General features: G+C 35.2%; 1 long non-coding RNA gene across 6 annotated transcripts in view; it reads right to left on the reverse strand.

The window, feature by feature from the left end:
* Positions 1–16,866, reverse strand: part of LOC123616484 (uncharacterized) — a 29,608-nt gene that overhangs the window by 12,361 nt on the left and 381 nt on the right. For 3 of the 6 annotated variants that reach the window (XR_012499559.1, XR_012499555.1, XR_012499557.1), the window contains exons 1-2: positions 16,325–16,860; positions 10,654–15,113 (exon numbers count right to left, since the gene is read on the reverse strand). This is a non-coding gene — a long non-coding RNA (uncharacterized LOC123616484). Of the gene's footprint in view, positions 1–1,783; positions 6,032–10,653; positions 15,114–16,324; positions 16,861–16,866 lie in introns of those variants that run through there. The other 3 variants (XR_006724483.2, XR_006724482.2, XR_012499556.1) reach the window with 2 other exon arrangements.

The following is a 16,866-nucleotide window of genomic DNA, read 5'->3' on the forward strand; positions in this document are numbered from 1 at the left end:
AGTGATCTTTTTTATCTATGGATGCTTAACATTTTCCTCTTTTTCGGTTTTCAGCAGCTTTAATATGATGTGCCTAGGTGTGATTTTCTTTGCCTTTTTCTTAAGGTTTTTAGTGCTTCTTGAATCTGAGGCATGATGCTTTTTATTTGAGACATCTCTTCCAGTGTCACTTTGTTAGAACCTCTCACTCTTCTCCTTCTTGGTCTTAATTATACCTATATTAGACCTTTTTAAAAAACTCTATATTAAGTATCTTTTCCACTTTAAAATTTTTTTTCCATTTTTCATCCTTTTGTCTCCTTGTTAATCTGTGTATTTTCTTCTTTTTAAAAATATTTTATTAATTTATTATTTTATTTTTTTAGGGGGGGAGGGAAGTAATTAGGTTTATTTATTTATTTTTAGAGGAAGTGCTGGGGACTGAACCCAGGACCTTGTGCACGCCAGGCATGTGCTCTACCACTTGAGCTATACCCTCCCCTTCTACCATATTTTCTTTTGAATTTTCTTCCAGTTCCCTAATTTTGTCTTCTGCTCTGTATAGTTGGCTGCTGTATCCAACCACTTGGTTTTTAATTTGTTATATGTTTCAATTATAGAATTCCATTCAGTTGTGTTTCTATTCTCTACAGACTTCTTACTCTTCTATTTTAAGTTCCTGAAAATATTAATCATTGTATTTTAAAGTCATCATTTCATAATCCCTGTGGGTCCTGTTTCTGTGGTTTCTTCTCTGTCTTATCATATCATCTCACACACCCAAGTATTGTTTTATATATGCTGGATATTGTATATAAAATATTGTAGAGGCATTTTGAGGCTCTGGATACCATTATTTTCTTTTTGAGAGGATTTCTTTTACTTCTATTAGGCAGCTAGACTAGGGCCATTAGCAGACTCAGCTCACTACAGTCCAGTTAGGGCCTGAGATGATTCAGTCCCTGCCAGTTCCAAGCTATCTTCAGTTCACTCTGACTCCTACGGTACAGTGCATTAGGACCTCAACTGAAAGACTGAGGTGTTTATCTCTTTCTTAGTGAGACCAGTTCCAGTTTTTCTCCCTTTCCATCGCCACTTAGGCTTGTGAGCTTGCAAAAAGCGCCATTCACCTTCTTTGTTGCTTTTTTAAGAGACAGATTCCTCCAACAGACATGCTGCAAGCACCTCTCCAGCCCACCTCCTCTACTAGATCTTGGCCCTGCAATCCTCACTGTTTTGGCAACTTTCCAATGCCTTTAAACATGTGTATTTTTGTTTTAGCTCAGCTTTTCTAGTTGTTCTCAGCAGAAACATAATCAAAACCACCTAATTCTTCATTACCTGCAGTGGAATTGCAGAAGACTCTTTTTTTTTTTTCCCATTGAGGTATAGCTGATGTTCAATATTTTATCAGTTTCAGGTTTACAACATAGTGATTCAATTTTTAAGTATTATATTCCATTTATAGTTATTATAAAATATTGGCTACATTCTCTGTGCTATACAATATATCCTTTTAGCTTATTTATTTTATACATAGTAGTTTGTACCTCTTAATCCTTTTTCCTTATCTTACCCCTCTCCTCTTCCTTCTCCCCACTGGTAACCACTAGTTTGTTCTCTGTATCTGTGAATCTGTTTCTTTTTTGTTATATTCACTAGTTTGTTTTCTTTTTTAGATACCACATATGAGTGAAATCATACAATATTTGTCTTTCTATGTTTGACTTATTTCACTTAGCATAGTACCAAGTCCAACCATGTTGTTGTAAATGGCAAAAATTTCATTCCTTAGTAGTATTCATATATATATATATATATATATATATATATATATATATATATATATATATACACATACATATATATATATATATACACACACACACACATTCTTTTTTATGGCTAAGTAGTATTCACACACATATATGTATATTCACACACTACATCTTAATCCATTCATCTGTTGATGAACACTTAGGTTGCAGGGACTCTTTTTAATGTCAGAAATTTTACTGGATACTCCGTCCCCTCTCCATCAAAACACATAACGTAGTAGTTGTACATATGTTGAGTCTATATACTATACATAAGTAAGTAATATAATAAATATATTTATGTATTATATAATATATAGTAATGTCCAGGTTCCCTGCAATTACTGTTACTCAGGGATCTGTAACTCAAAGAAGGGAAACACTGTTAGAGGCAAAGGCAGTCTCAGGAAGTTAAAAGTATATTCAAAGGAACATGAGGGGCCCGGTATGATTAGAGATTTCACATATAAAGCAGAGATAAAATTCTGGTTTTTATTATCTACATAATAGGAAACCACTGGAAAACTTCTTTATTGAGATATCTTTTAATAAAAGCTATGTTTAACCTGATAGTGATATGCAAGACAGACAGAAGAGTAAAGACCCAGAAACCCACTAGGATATACAGTAATGGACCAAATATGAGTTGGTGAGAGGCATCATAGTGTAATGAAACGAATGTTGACATTCGAATCACAGGACTTGTAATGACTCGTCCTGTCACCCTGGGCAAGTCATGTAACCTGTCTTACTCTGCTTCCTGTTTACATGCCAGTCACCTTGTAGGCCTTCAGCAGAATGATGAAATGTTAACGCCTGCTTAACTCACAGAGTGGTCATACAAATATAATGATGACATATTTTTAAATGTATATTATGAAATGGAAGGTCTAAATGTGCATTTGAAGGCCTAAAGTAGAGACTGATAAGAAAAGAGTGAAAGAAAAAAAATTACTCCAATATTGAATCTTGATGACTAGAAAATATATTCACCTAAATAGGTCAGTCAGAAGAGGGCCCAATTTTGGAAATTAGGACAAAGGGAGAAAAATAGTGATTTATTTAATGTTAATTGTAGAAATGTTCAGCAGATAGTTCTCTATTACATTTAATAGTTTCATATATTAGGTATTTTTCATCTGATATCATTTCATTCAGTCTCCTTCATCAGATTTTAAGTTCCTAGAAAGAAGTTATCTCCTTTGGAATTAGTATTCCCTCCTCATTTTTAACTTAAAAAAGTTTGTACCTATTGATTAAGTTGATAAAGTTTTACCTATTTTGTCCCATTTATTGGTAAAGGGATTATATAGAGCATTGACTGGTTTAAGGATTATTTGGTCCCTCCAACTTAATACCAAACTGTTATTCTTTATGTGCATCACTCTAAATAGTTGTCCCTACTAGGACCTTACTATAATCCAGGCAAACATTTCCTCTATTTGAATTTTATGAGAGACATAAAAAATGTCTTATTGAAAGCCGTATGCATATGTTTAGTTTTTTATATTTTAAATTTATATGCCTTTCATTTAGATCCTGAAATTTAAGATGGTTTCTGTTCCTTTTGAAATCTTTAGTTTCTCCTAGTACTTTTAAAAAATAAACTGTAATGGACCTCAACCACAGCAGTCACTTCATCCTTTGTACTAAGAATCTGTCCTCTGCAGTGTGATTGTCTTTAGACTGCTATACTGTGTTACCAAGTCTGTAACTTTAAATTCCAGATAACATCCAGCATCTCTGCTGAATTTGGACTTCCTCTTGTATCACTGTTTACTCCTTTTCATTTTAGTCTAATTTCCCCTATTCCTACCTGAATTGAAACTTGGTTATATAGAGCTGTTTGCCTTTCTTATTTTTTTGCCCACTACGACTTTCTGTATTTAACATCCTTTCTAGCTCTACTCCCCCCCCCAAAAAAAATTTATGTATTTTAAAATTTGAGATCACAGAAATAATGTGTTAGCATCCTCCCTTATCCAGTAGTTAGGCTCTGGCATTCTCAACCTTAGGGAACTTGGAAGTAAGAAAAAACTGAGCAGCAAGAAAAACAGATGTTGTAAGCTTTATTCTGCAGCAAAAATATTGATGTTTTTGAGGAATTAAATGTTTCATAAAGGTGAATTCTCCATGTGACTGAAGCTTCCATTATTCATCACAGACATTAAGTCAGTATAGTTTGAAGGGCTCTGTCTTTACTGGTGTACTGACAACTAGGTCCTCCCTCACACCCACCTCCAAAAAAAAGCTCTGATTGTGATGTCTGCAAATTTCTCTGGGGTAAATACTCCCACTGTGACCCATTTCAAGCTACCACAAGACATCACTGAACACAAGAGTTGGAAAGAGGGGTATACCATCAAATTATAATACTTCCACCATGTAGACACCATAGACATAACCATAAAAACATGGATAATAAAAAAATATTGTAAAATGACTAGAAAATTAGTTTTGAGTATTTATCTTTCAGTCTCATATATTGGATTTTACTGCCAGTTTATGTAATTTCTGATAATGGCTATGTTTAACAGTCAGCCTGCAAAATACCTTAAAATTTTTAAATTGGTACTCAGAAGGCAGCGTAAGCCAGCTCTGGTGTACTACTGCGTACACTCTCAGTTTTAGACGTAACTTAGGGACTAACCAATATGGGTTGAGGTGGTTCTGCTAGCTAATAGTGAAAAACACACTTAATACTCAGATTTATATAGTCAGCCCTTAAATTCCACCGTCTCATAAAGTCATTCAAGCCTTTTTCATACTCCCCCATGCATATTTTATCTTGTTATGACTTTGTTACTTTTTAAAATCCTTTAAGGCTGCTAAACATGTTTAATCTGTGTTGCCTGTAAATAAATACTGACAAAAGGGACCCAACAAGCAATGAGTGAAAAAATATAGACAGACATTTCTTCAAAGAAGGTATGTGGATGGCAAAGCAGTACATGGAAGCAGCACATGAAACGATGCTGAATATCATTAGTCACTAGGGAAATGCAAATTAAAATGACAACGAGATACCACACATACCTATTAGAATGGCTAAGACTGCGAAGGCTAATCCTAACAAGTCATGAGGAACTGGAACACTCATACACAGCTGGCAGGAATGTAAAAAGGTATAGCCACCTGGGAGAAGAGTTTGGCAGTGTCTTAAAAGCTAAACATATGCCTGCTATATGATCCAGCCATTCCACTTCTGGCTATTTACTCAAGAGAAATGAAAGCACGTGTCCACACAAACACTTGTACAAGAATGTTCACAGCAGCTGTATTTGTAATAGACAACAAGTGGAAACAATCCAAATGTCCACTGACAGGTGAATGGATAAAGGCATTGTGGCATGTCCATCAATTGAACTACTACTCAGCAATTAAACAAAAATAATGAATTATTGAGAGACACAACATAGATAAATCTCAAGACAATAATGCTGAGTGAAAAAAAGCCAGACAAGAAAATAGGACATACTATATGATTCTATTTAAACAAAATTCTAGAAAATACAAACTAATCTATAGTGGCAGAAAACAGATGAGTGGTTTCCTGTGGATAAGGGGAGACGGGGATAGGAAGAACAAGAGGAAGAGTATACAAAGGAGCACAAAGACACTTGTGGAGATGGATTCGTTCATTATCTTGATTTTGGTGACAGTTTCACGGGTGTATACATATGTCAGCTCATCAAATTGTGAATTTTATGCACAATTTACTGTATGTCAATTATATTTCAAGAAAGCTGTTGAAAAAACATAAATCTATTGTGGTATGACCAGTAGAGATGAGGAAGTGGCAACTGCCTTGCTCTGGACAACTCATTCCCATCTTTCAGGGTACAACTGTATAGGTTCTTTGGGCAGCTGTAAGCACATTGCTGGCTTGTACTGAGATGTTGGCCAGTTGAAATTCTGTTGTCTCTATCACATGTCTGTCGTGAGGCCAGATTCTCTGAGTGCCTATCTTCATTTATCCCTAATATATTTCACATTATTTGTTTTACATGTGACTATTATTCTTATAATGAGGCTTCAGTATTAATATTCTTTAGACCTTTGGTTTTTCAAACTGTGTTTAATAAACACTGGAGATACCCAAAGAACCATCTGAGGTATCCTGAGTAGAAGTGGGGATTGGAGATCGAAGGAGAGGAGAGCAATAAAGAATCTGAGTGGGCAAGGCTTCAGCTTCCAACCCAAGCAGCTTCTTAGTTTTACAGACTTAAGGACTCCTGGGGAAAAAAGTATGAAAATCATGTAAATTTTATCCACAAGCTAAGTCAGAGCTTGATGCATAGTAGGTGTTCAATAAATATCTCCTAGTGAATCTGGATTAAATGTAAAATGCCTCTCATTTCTTTCTACACTCCCTCTCTTTCTCATTTGGCATATAAATTTCTGTTCTGTCATTTCAGTTTCTTGAGACGTGAACTTCATTTCTGAGAAGAGCTGTTCATTTCACACACACAAAAAGTACCAATATAATATACTGAACTATATACCATTGTTTAAAAGCACTGATTTTTTATGCACATAGTCACACATCGATTAGGAATGCAAGCCTCTATTAACAAATCCAGTGGGTATTAAACACACACGTGAGAGTTCTAAAAGCTGAGGGAAAACAATTATACAACCATATGGAAAATTGCCCCTACAAATTCACGATCTATCTTAGGCCCTTAGTAAGGCTTTTTTTTCTTTTCTTTCATTAGTTCTTCAGTTTCCATCTTTAGTGATTCCACTGTTACCTCCTTTTCACATGCCCAACTCATTGTCATCGCACTGCCCTCCTTCCTATTTTACCAGGTTGAGAACATTGAATATTAATGGTCAACCTCCTGCCTCCTCCCACCTAAAATTTATCTTCATTTTTTACCCATTCTAATTTTCTTCCCTCTAGTCCCCTATAGGTTTACCAACCTTGTACAGAATCAAATACTTTCTGACCAACAGCCACATCTTGTGAAGGAACTGGTTCCACCCATTAATCCCTCTCCTGTGTATCTCATCACCCTCATGACTCTTGCTTGACCATAAACATCCTCAAATCTCTCATTCTAAAAAAAATCCTCCTTTGATCCTAAGTTCTCTAAGCTAATACTCTATCTTCCAGTTTTTTAAATCATAGCCAAGCTCTCCATTTTTTTCTCTTTCGATTCACTCCCCAACCTACTTTAACTGTGTCAACACCACTTCACTCAGTGACAGATGACTCAGTGACAAAATTTAGTTCACAAATTTCTAATCCCTAGTATATTTGAACTTTCTATACCATTTGACACTGGATATTTTGAGTATGTGGTCAAATATTTTTTCAGATGAATAAAGTGGGAATCAATGGAGGAAAGGGAAGAAGTTACTCCCCAATTCAAGAGTACCCAATGAATTATAAATAGCTGTAGTCCCCAGAATAATGTCCTCCCCTTCTCCCTGCTGCCACCAAAGATGTCCACACCTAGTCCGTGGAACCTGTGAATATGTTATGTTACACAGCAAGGAGGAATTAAATTTGTAGATGGAGTTCAGGTTGCTAATCATTTGGCCTTCAAGTGGGCAGATTATCCCTGTGGGCCCAATATAATCACAAAGGTCGTTACATAAGTGAGAGGAGGCAGATGAGTGTGACAGAGTGCTATGATGTGACAAAGACTCAACCAGCCATTGCTGGCTTTGAAGATGGAAGAGGGTCATAAGCCAAGGAATGCTGGTGGCCTCTGGAAGCTGGAAAGGGCAAGAAAACAGATTCTGCCCTAGAACTTCCAGAAAGGAGTGAACCTGGCTTATACCTTGATTTTAGACCAGTGAGATACATTTCAGAATTCTGACCTCCAAATCTGTAAGGTAACTGTGTTGTTTTAAACCACTAAGTTTGTACTGATTTGTTACATCAAAGAAATTATTACAATAATCATTTCTCATTTTCCGTTAAATAGAGTTGAATCTTGTGACTTTTTCTCTTGGGTCTAGTTTGCTGAGTAGGGGTTTGGGGTGGTGGTAGAAAGGAAACCAGGATCAAGTGAGAGTTCGTTACCTTCTTCTCACTTTAGCCACTCTCTTGCTGACCTTCATGCCGTCAGCAACTTGCTTATAATCATCTGTAAATACTAAAGTCTTATTATTAGAAATAAAAACCCTTATGAAAGCTTAACAGGATACATATTTACTTTAGGGACAAAAATATAGGAAAGAAAAAAACCCTGTGAGATTATACTTTCAATAGGGAACAGGATAGATAGGAAGAAAGTTTGAGGTTCCTGTAAGAAAGCAATTGATACTGGCGGTGGAGAGGAATGTGAGTGAATCAATCTGGTGGTGAAAAAGAAAAGGGGATCCCAGAGCCAACTCAACCATAAGTGACACCCGAGGTTAAATGTACAGATTCCTTGGCCACATATCTCCAACTTCCTGAAAATTTCATCCAACCACTAAATATGATTTTTACCCTCAGTCCAATTCTTCCTGTTCTGTTTGAGTATCTGTCCTAAGCCACTGGAAGTAACTAACTCCTGCTGCTTGAAGCAAGGAGAATTTCTGCTAACTAAACAGAAAGGTAGGAGGCTTCATTCTGATGGGCAGAGGATAGATCATTCTTGCGATACCAATCCGAAACTCTATGGAGCATTTTCTCATAAGAACATAGCACATATAAAGGCTGGATTTAGAGAACAGTCCTTTGTGGACTGACCTGGAGACATTAACTACTTGTCTGTAAGAAATTATGGTCTGAATTCCACAACAGGAATGAACTTTAAAATGCATCTAAGCCCTTTCTTTCTTCCTTTACCTTCACTTTAGAATCTAGTTTATTAGTTTATCGGTCCTACCTGCCTAGCATTTCTTGACTCTAGAGAGTCACAAGGTCAGACTCAACAAATTCAACTGTAGATATGTTACAAACGGGCTTTTATAACCTCTATATCAGTGTATTTCAAACTAGAATCTTTGATTCTTTATCAGATATTTTTCCTCATGTTGTGATTTATTTCATTAATCTATAATAATTAATATAAATATAGTCTAGCTCACCTTGGTTCCCACTTACAGCTAAGCATTGACACATGATTCCTGAGCCTGCGTTGCATTTAGGTTATGATCCTGTCGGAACCATGTAATAGTACTTTGTCTTAGGCAAATGAGCACAGAATAGATAACAATTTGCAGTGAAAGAAAGAACAAAGGTCTCCTAAAGGTTCTAGCAGAGAAAACTGGTCGTTCTATAGGGAATACAGCAGTTAGTATAGACATGCCAAATTTAAAAGAAACTAAAACTGTAGCAGTCAGCTCTACAATTGTTTCAAGAGGCAACTGAATTTGTAAACAAATAAAAATCAAGTAGCATATGGATACTAATTTTACTAGTTTACATTTTTCCACATTTAATACATGAACTTTAGTTTCATAGTTCTTTCAGAGTTAAGAGCATAAGGAGTTCATACCAAGTATTATGTTTATTTTTGTTACAATGTTACCATAATTCAGTCATGTTTTACATGTATATGTGTGTGTATATATACATATGATTTTATTGTTATATTCTAATAAGAAATAACTAGAGGGGCGCCTCAAAAATTTTTTATCTTAAGGTCAGTTCGACCCAGTAAATACACAAAATTTACCTCCTGTACTATGGGTGCAATTACTGCGACTATTTTAGGTCTTCCTTACAATCACAACTCATTCAGATTATTTCAGTAGCATCCCAAGTGGTCTCTTTACCTCTAATCTCCATCCTAACACATACTTTCATTACATCGTCCACATTGCTATCATAGTTATCTTTTTGTGATTAAAATCTGATCGAGACTTTTTATGCTAAATTCAATTCCCTTATCTCATACCCTTCAGAATAAAATCTGAACTTAACATGGCATGTTAAGGCCCTCAAGATATCCAGCTTTTTCTTTCAATGTTTTGTCTCTTAATATCTTCTCTCATTCATTCCCCACCACCCCTGCACACACACACACACACACACTACTGCAGTCAAAGTACTTTCCAAAGAACCTTAAAAACTTACTTTGCAAAGTAAGTTCAAGTTCTCTGAGATTGCATATTGTTCCCTCTGCCTAGGAGCATTCCTACCTTTTCTTTTTCCTGGTATGCCTCCTTTTTCATTTGCTTAGACATAACTCCCTTCTGTAGAGAAACTCTCTAACCACCTCTAGATGACTTGAGTACATTAATATTACCCTGTGCATGCATTTATGTCATTGAACACACTCTACGGTGATTGTCTGATCCTCAGTGGTCTCCGTAGGTAAAAAAATTTTCCTAAAGGTAGCATCTGGCTTTCATCTATGTATCTTCAGCATCTAGCTCAGTGCCTAGCACATAATAGACATCCAATATTAAAAAAAAAAAAAAAAAAGAAAAAAAAAAGAAGATGGAAGTGATTCTATCAACAGAGCTCTATTACATTAACCTTCAGCCTAAACCTGAAGACCATACTTAGCCAAGTCAGACCTAAGTATCATTGACTGTCACACTGGGTAAGTCTCTTGGTCTTACCCTAACTTACATCAAAAGCAGTCACATATTATAAACCCACATTTTAAAAAACTGTTTGTAAACAAGGAAGTTTTTTGGAAGGCAGAATGCATTATATATGAAGTATTAACAGTAACTAGATTTTAAGCTAGCAAGTACAAAACAGGCAATTAAGTTATGAAAACTGAACCAGCATAATGGTGGTAGCCTGAATTCTGTTCTCTAAGGTAGGAGACCTTGTAGTGCTTGAATAAAGAAGAAGAAAAAAAAAGGTTTCTTCTTCAGTTCCACTTCGCCCAAGGACAGTTTACCTTTGACATTTTCCTTCCGACTTCTTTCTGCACCTAGTCTCCAATGTCCTTACCTTGCTTGTTGTCCCGAATTATAGCCCTATCCAAGCCAGGGGCAGGCATTTAGCCCTACCCTTAAAGTGGTCCAGAGTAATCATCCTCTTCTCTCCATCAGTGCAGAATAGAAAGAAAGAAAACAAGGAAAAGCTAAATTCACACAAGTCTGTGAATATCTAATCATATCTTAATCTTTTTGTTTAAATTGTTGGAGAATTGAATTTCAAGCATTGTAGCACCCAGGGTTCTTTTTTGTATAGGTCTTTTGGTAAGATGGGGAATCTGTATCATATCGTTCTTATTAGGTATATATGATAAAGTCCATTCACATCACTTAGTCATTAACTTTGAGATTTACTATGCTTTAATGATGGGATCTCTGCAACAGTTGAACACTTCTTCGACACCAAACAAGCCAAATTCTTCAAGATTTTTTTAGATGTAGGGGAGTGTTTCTTAGTAAGTTTCATTGTTTCTTATTGTGCCATATGTTAAATCACTGCTTCCTTGCAATGAAAAAATCAACAAGTACTAGATAGTATGTATTAAAAACTAAAAGCCTCACATAAATGTTTCCATTAAGCCACTCAGACACTATATAGATCTGACCCTTTAAAACCACTATGTTCAACATTTGGATAATTAATCCTAATTTAAATTCTTTAAAAGCAGAATTTAAAATTTATCAGCACTATCTTACTACAGAATTCTCACATATATTTAAAACAATCAAATTCAATATGGGTACAACAACGGTCATTTCTGGTCTCAATCTCTGTTTACTTTAGATTTTTTAGAATATTATTGAAACAAAGATTATAATTATTGTTGGGAAGTAATTTTAATTTGAATTCCTTATTTTTACTTAAGTACTTTTAAAGTTAATTTGTATATCAGAACCCAAAAATTGGAAGCCACTCCAGTGGCCCAGCCCAAGCCACAAACCTAAATCTAAGTCAGCCTGCACTTATATGAAACACTTGTCAAAGAAACCTAACATATAGCAATCACGATCCTGCAGTTCAGCTTAGCTAGCTCACCTGACCCTAGAAAACAGGACTTGCTGGCCTTATAAGGAAATCCCCAACCTCCTGGGCAGTCATGCCGTTAAGGCGATACAGCTTCTAACACTGTATAAAACTCACTCTTGACCAAAATCCCTCAGGAAGGGAAAGAGTGTTGCAGTGCTTATGAGACACTGTAGAAACATCCATAGATTGTTTTCCCTTGAATAAAGAACATCAAACTCATTACTGAGTTGTTTTAGTTTTGTCAAATTCTTTATCTAGCTAATCTACCCCCAATTTTCAAACTACCTGATTTTATTTGAAATTGTAAAGAAATTTTTCTATATTTACAGTATATCAAAATCAGATGTATTCTATTTCTGGTCATAATTATGAACTTTAATTTTCAATAAAATACAATGCTATTTAAAATTAATTTTAATCACTATGTTTCATAAAGCAAGTAATATTGATGAAAATGCCTCCAAATTTAAGACTAATTGACAGCAAATGCTTGTTATTATATTAAAACTGAATCTAAATTACATTGTTTGTACTGAAGGAAAAATCTCCTGCTGGCTGTAAATATTTTACATTTTACAAAGATGCTGTATCTCATGAGGATGCCATATCTCATTTATCATCAGAGACCTGAAAAGTACTATGAGATATTGAAAATATTTGGTAATAAGCTTTCAGGCTGATTTCACATTTTGGTTCTAATTCATTATTTTAAAAAAACTACATTAAGGTAATTCACATACCATAAAATTCACTCTTTTAAAGTGTATAGTTCAGTGGGTTTTAGTATATTCACAGAGTTGTGTAACCATCACCATTATCTCACTTTAGAACGTTTTATCACCCTCCCCCCCAAAAAAACCCATACTCATTAGCAGTCATTCCCCTTCCCCCTCCTCCTAATTTCTGACAACCAAGTAATCTACTAGTCATTTCATATGAATGGAATTATACATGGCCTTTAAGTGCCTGGCTTTTTTCATCTAGATACATGTTGTAGCAGGATCAGTATTTTGGTTTTGCTTATTAACTAGTACTATTCCATCATATGGATACACCACATTTTATTTATCCATTATCACCTGATGGACATTTGGGTTGTTTCCACTTTTGACTATTATGAATACTACTACTCTGAACATTCATGCATACAATTTTTCTGTGGAAAATGCTCAAATTTATTTTTAGCTTCAACATTTTTGCAAGATTCATTATGTGCCAAAACCCATCTTAATTTAAGGTCAAAATGATGCTCTTAGCATGAAATAAAGTACCATTTCCTAATTTGTACCTTTATTAATTTCTGAATGTAAAATGTTGCTGCAGTATATAAAACCATAATTTTTTTTTAGCACATTGCACACTGCAATATAAAAAAAGATTATTTTCCTTTCTTTTTTCAGATGGAGACATTTCTATCATATAATTCAAATAGGTAAAATGAATGAAAGTCAGCTTTAACTTTATTTGCAACTAAAATGCATTCCTTATAATACTAGATACGTGAATAGCGTTTTAAAGTTTGAGCTAACCCTAAACTGCCTCCTAAAACATCAAAATACTTCTAGACCATGGTCCTTTTAATTTTAACCTTAGCAAAACTGAGTAGAAATGTAAGTTTGCTAGTGTAAATACAAACAAAGCAGAAAGCGTAATCAACCAATAAATTCACTTCAGTGCCAAAAAAAGGAATTTGGAATTACATAATCACTTCCCTTCATTAAACATGAATAATCTAGAACTTCATGTATCAGGATTTATTTAAACACAGTCATTTCCTCCATAATCCTGATAATGGTAAATATAAAAATATAGCAGCACCATTACAAAACAAAGATTTAATTTCATTTATGAAAGTATGTTTGTAGGGTAGAGAAAGGTATGAGTGGATTTCTTCATCTTCTAAGCAAAACTCTATTACAACAACAATTTCTGTAAAAGAAACCATTTTCCAGCCCCAACTGGTAGCCCACTTATTTTAAAGGTGGCATTGGATATAAACAATACCACAGCAAAGGAAGAATTTAGAAAATTCCTTTCAGACAGTGGGTGGAAATATTTTGAGGCAGCGAATATTTATTTGTTACACTAGTGGGCAAATTAATGTTGGCTAATAGTCAAAGGGTAAAAAAATAATCAAACACCTTAGTAGTTACAAGTGAAAACACCTTAGTAGTTAAGAGTGAGAGCTTTTCAACTACATTTCAATTTAAAAAGAATGAGATCGTTGAGGTCAGACTGCCTAGGGTAAAATCCTGGCTGTACTACTTAGTAACTGTATGACCTTGAATGTTTCATCTGTATAATGGGGATCTGATGATATAAAGAATTAAAGGGCCCAGCACATAGTACTTCAAATAATAATTATTAACACTTGTTATCAAGAATTTTAAATATACAGTATTTTTATTTCTTTCATCTTTAGTTATTATTTTCACTGCAATTCTTCTACATCTTATTTGTAAAGACATGTAATAAGAGTGATACAGTAAAACCTAAGTTATCCAGAATGCTTGCGAAATGAATCATTCTGGATAGGTAAATTTTCCATAGGGTACTACCTTTATAGGTATCCAAAAAAAAAAAAAAAAAAATCCAAGAAATCAACAAATGGGGTAAATTTATTTCTTAAATCTATTACACATTTCCATGCCTTCTTTACAAGAGTATACTGGTGGTAAACGTCTTCTTAATAAATCACTGTTATTATGAGTATCAATTATGTTTCTGTGTTAAAATTTCACAATCCCTTCAGAGCTTACCAACAGGAATAGGTCTACCTGATTCCACCCAAGATTTTTTAACATTAAGTCCATGGATAGAATTCAGGGTGTGTGTGAACTTTAATGGGAAAAAAAAATTACATCTTTATTTTTACTGATCTCTAACGGAAAATTAGCATTTCCTTCAATTATGAATGTAAAGCCACAAAGAGCTACACCTATGTCTGTATCTCCAATAGGAATCACAGATCTCTATATCACATTACAACTGTTGCAAACTCTGGAAATTTTACATTCATCATTATTTCAAAAATTTCGTCTTTATTAGACACACCACTAGATTTTACTGTGTTAATAAAGCACATATATTCCTATATTAAAATTTTGTTTTTAGTATTTTGAGACTCTATTTCAAAGTTTTTTCCTTTGCAATGCTATGCATTTTATTGTATACGTTTAAAACACTATCCTGAGAAGAGTCCATGGTTTAATCAGACTGCTAACACGGTTTGTGGTACAAAAAAATAAAGAACTCTGACCTCAAATTTGTCCCAGTCTGCTGTGCTCATTAATTCAAAGCATTAACATGGTCCATTATACTTTCATGCTGAAGCTTGTTTATATTAGGGTAGTACAAATTAGCTTCTCTGGGATTTTTCTCTGTGGACCTTCTGGATATTGTAAGTTCCCTTTGAACTGTTTTGTACCATTCTTGTACCTTGGCTCCTGAAAGAGGAAAACAAATAGAGCGAGAAATAAGTCAAATAAAATTAGATTCAGATAGCATTCAAAGTAGAAATATAAAACATCCTACTTTCCTATTTTCTAAACTAAAAGACAATAAATACTTCATTCAATAAATACTCTGACATTAACTGCATGTGTTCAAATTCTACTTCTGCTATTTATTATTTCTGTGACCTTGGGAGAGTAACTTAGTACCTCTGTGCATCAGTTTCTTTATTTGTAAAAGGACGTTAATAGGCACTGTACCTAGTACATGATAAATGTTTCATAAATATTATTAGTCTTACAGCTTTGTTTCACACCATGGCCAGTTAATGTTTGACTAGTTCCTTTAATAACATATTTATACAGCATTGTAGTCTACAGTGGCCTTTCACATACATTGTGACATTTGAACCACATAACCCTGTGAAAAAGGACAGCTATTATTATGCCTACGTTAGTGTTGAAGAAACTAACCACATTAATTCACACAAATGGGAGCCAATGGAGCAAGAACTCAAACCTGGATTTCTTTCTCTACTCCAACTGCCTAATCCTACGTTTCTACTATATTAGACTGGTTAAAAAAGAAAACAAAGGAAAGCTTATTCAGGGAGGAGTGAGGGGGCAGAGGGGTCCAGTAGGCCACGAAGTGAGCACTTTGGTGCTTTGCTACTCACAGGGTGGTCTTCCGAGTAATCTGTATCACCTGGGACCTTTTTAGAGTTACAGACTCTCAGGCTCCACCCCTGGCCTACTAAATCAAATTCAGCGTTTTGAACAAATCCCTAGGTAATTTTAAGATACTAGCTTGAGAGGCACTGTTTCACTAATTGCTCTAGTGACGCTATTATGGTCACTCGAACGAACCATATTTATCACATACTAAGAAGTTTTTATTAGAAAATACTTTCTTGCAGCAGGAAATAGCTTCCTGCTTCCCTTTTTAAAAAGCAAAGTATGTTTAGAGGGAGGAGATAGCTCAATGGTAGAGTCTGTGCCAAGGATGCACAAGTTCCTGGGTTCAATACCCAGTGCCTCTATTTAAAAAATAAGTAAGTAAATAAGCCTAGTTACCTCTTCCCCTAAAAAAAATGTTAAGCACATTTAAAAACAAATTTATATTTCCAAGTAATTCTTAAAGATATCACTCCCTTAAGTGAGGTCACTAAGGAATGTTAGGAAACTTCAAGCAAATCAGTGCTTACCTTTTAATGTCTTACTACCCTTTGCCTGAAGGACATACTAGAAAGCAAAATCACCTTCTTCATTCTTTTCATCGGCAGATTAAAACAGGCAACCCTGTCCTTATATTTATTCCCCTGGATATTAGTTTTTCTGATCCAAAACTCTGATTTCTTGAATAAGTTTTGCAACTTTCTGACTCTAAGGACTGAAACAGCAACAGAAAGAAAAAGCCTATTCCCACACCTAACCCTGGCGGATGGTGACCGTTGACTACAGAGGCAAGTAAACAGCCTGCCCCAATCTCCCTTTCCTCCACCCTAATCAATTCACAGTTGAGCTCGGTTTCTAGTCGGCTCTAATTCTGGGGCCTGGTCAGTGGTGGCGCTCTTCCCAGGGTAGACCCTCTAAGCCCCTAGGGTCAGAATAGCACTAGATTTCCGCACGTGGGAGCGCTGATCAGCGGTCCGCCCGGTACTATTTAAAATGACCGTTCCCATTTAGAGGGGCACCTCCTCCCACTGATTAACCAGCCCAGACCCGCAGACGAGTCAATATCATTCAC

Source organism: Camelus bactrianus, chromosome 2, assembly GCF_048773025.1.
Source record: "Camelus bactrianus isolate YW-2024 breed Bactrian camel chromosome 2, ASM4877302v1, whole genome shotgun sequence".
Taxonomy (NCBI): Eukaryota; Metazoa; Chordata; class Mammalia; order Artiodactyla; family Camelidae; genus Camelus; species Camelus bactrianus.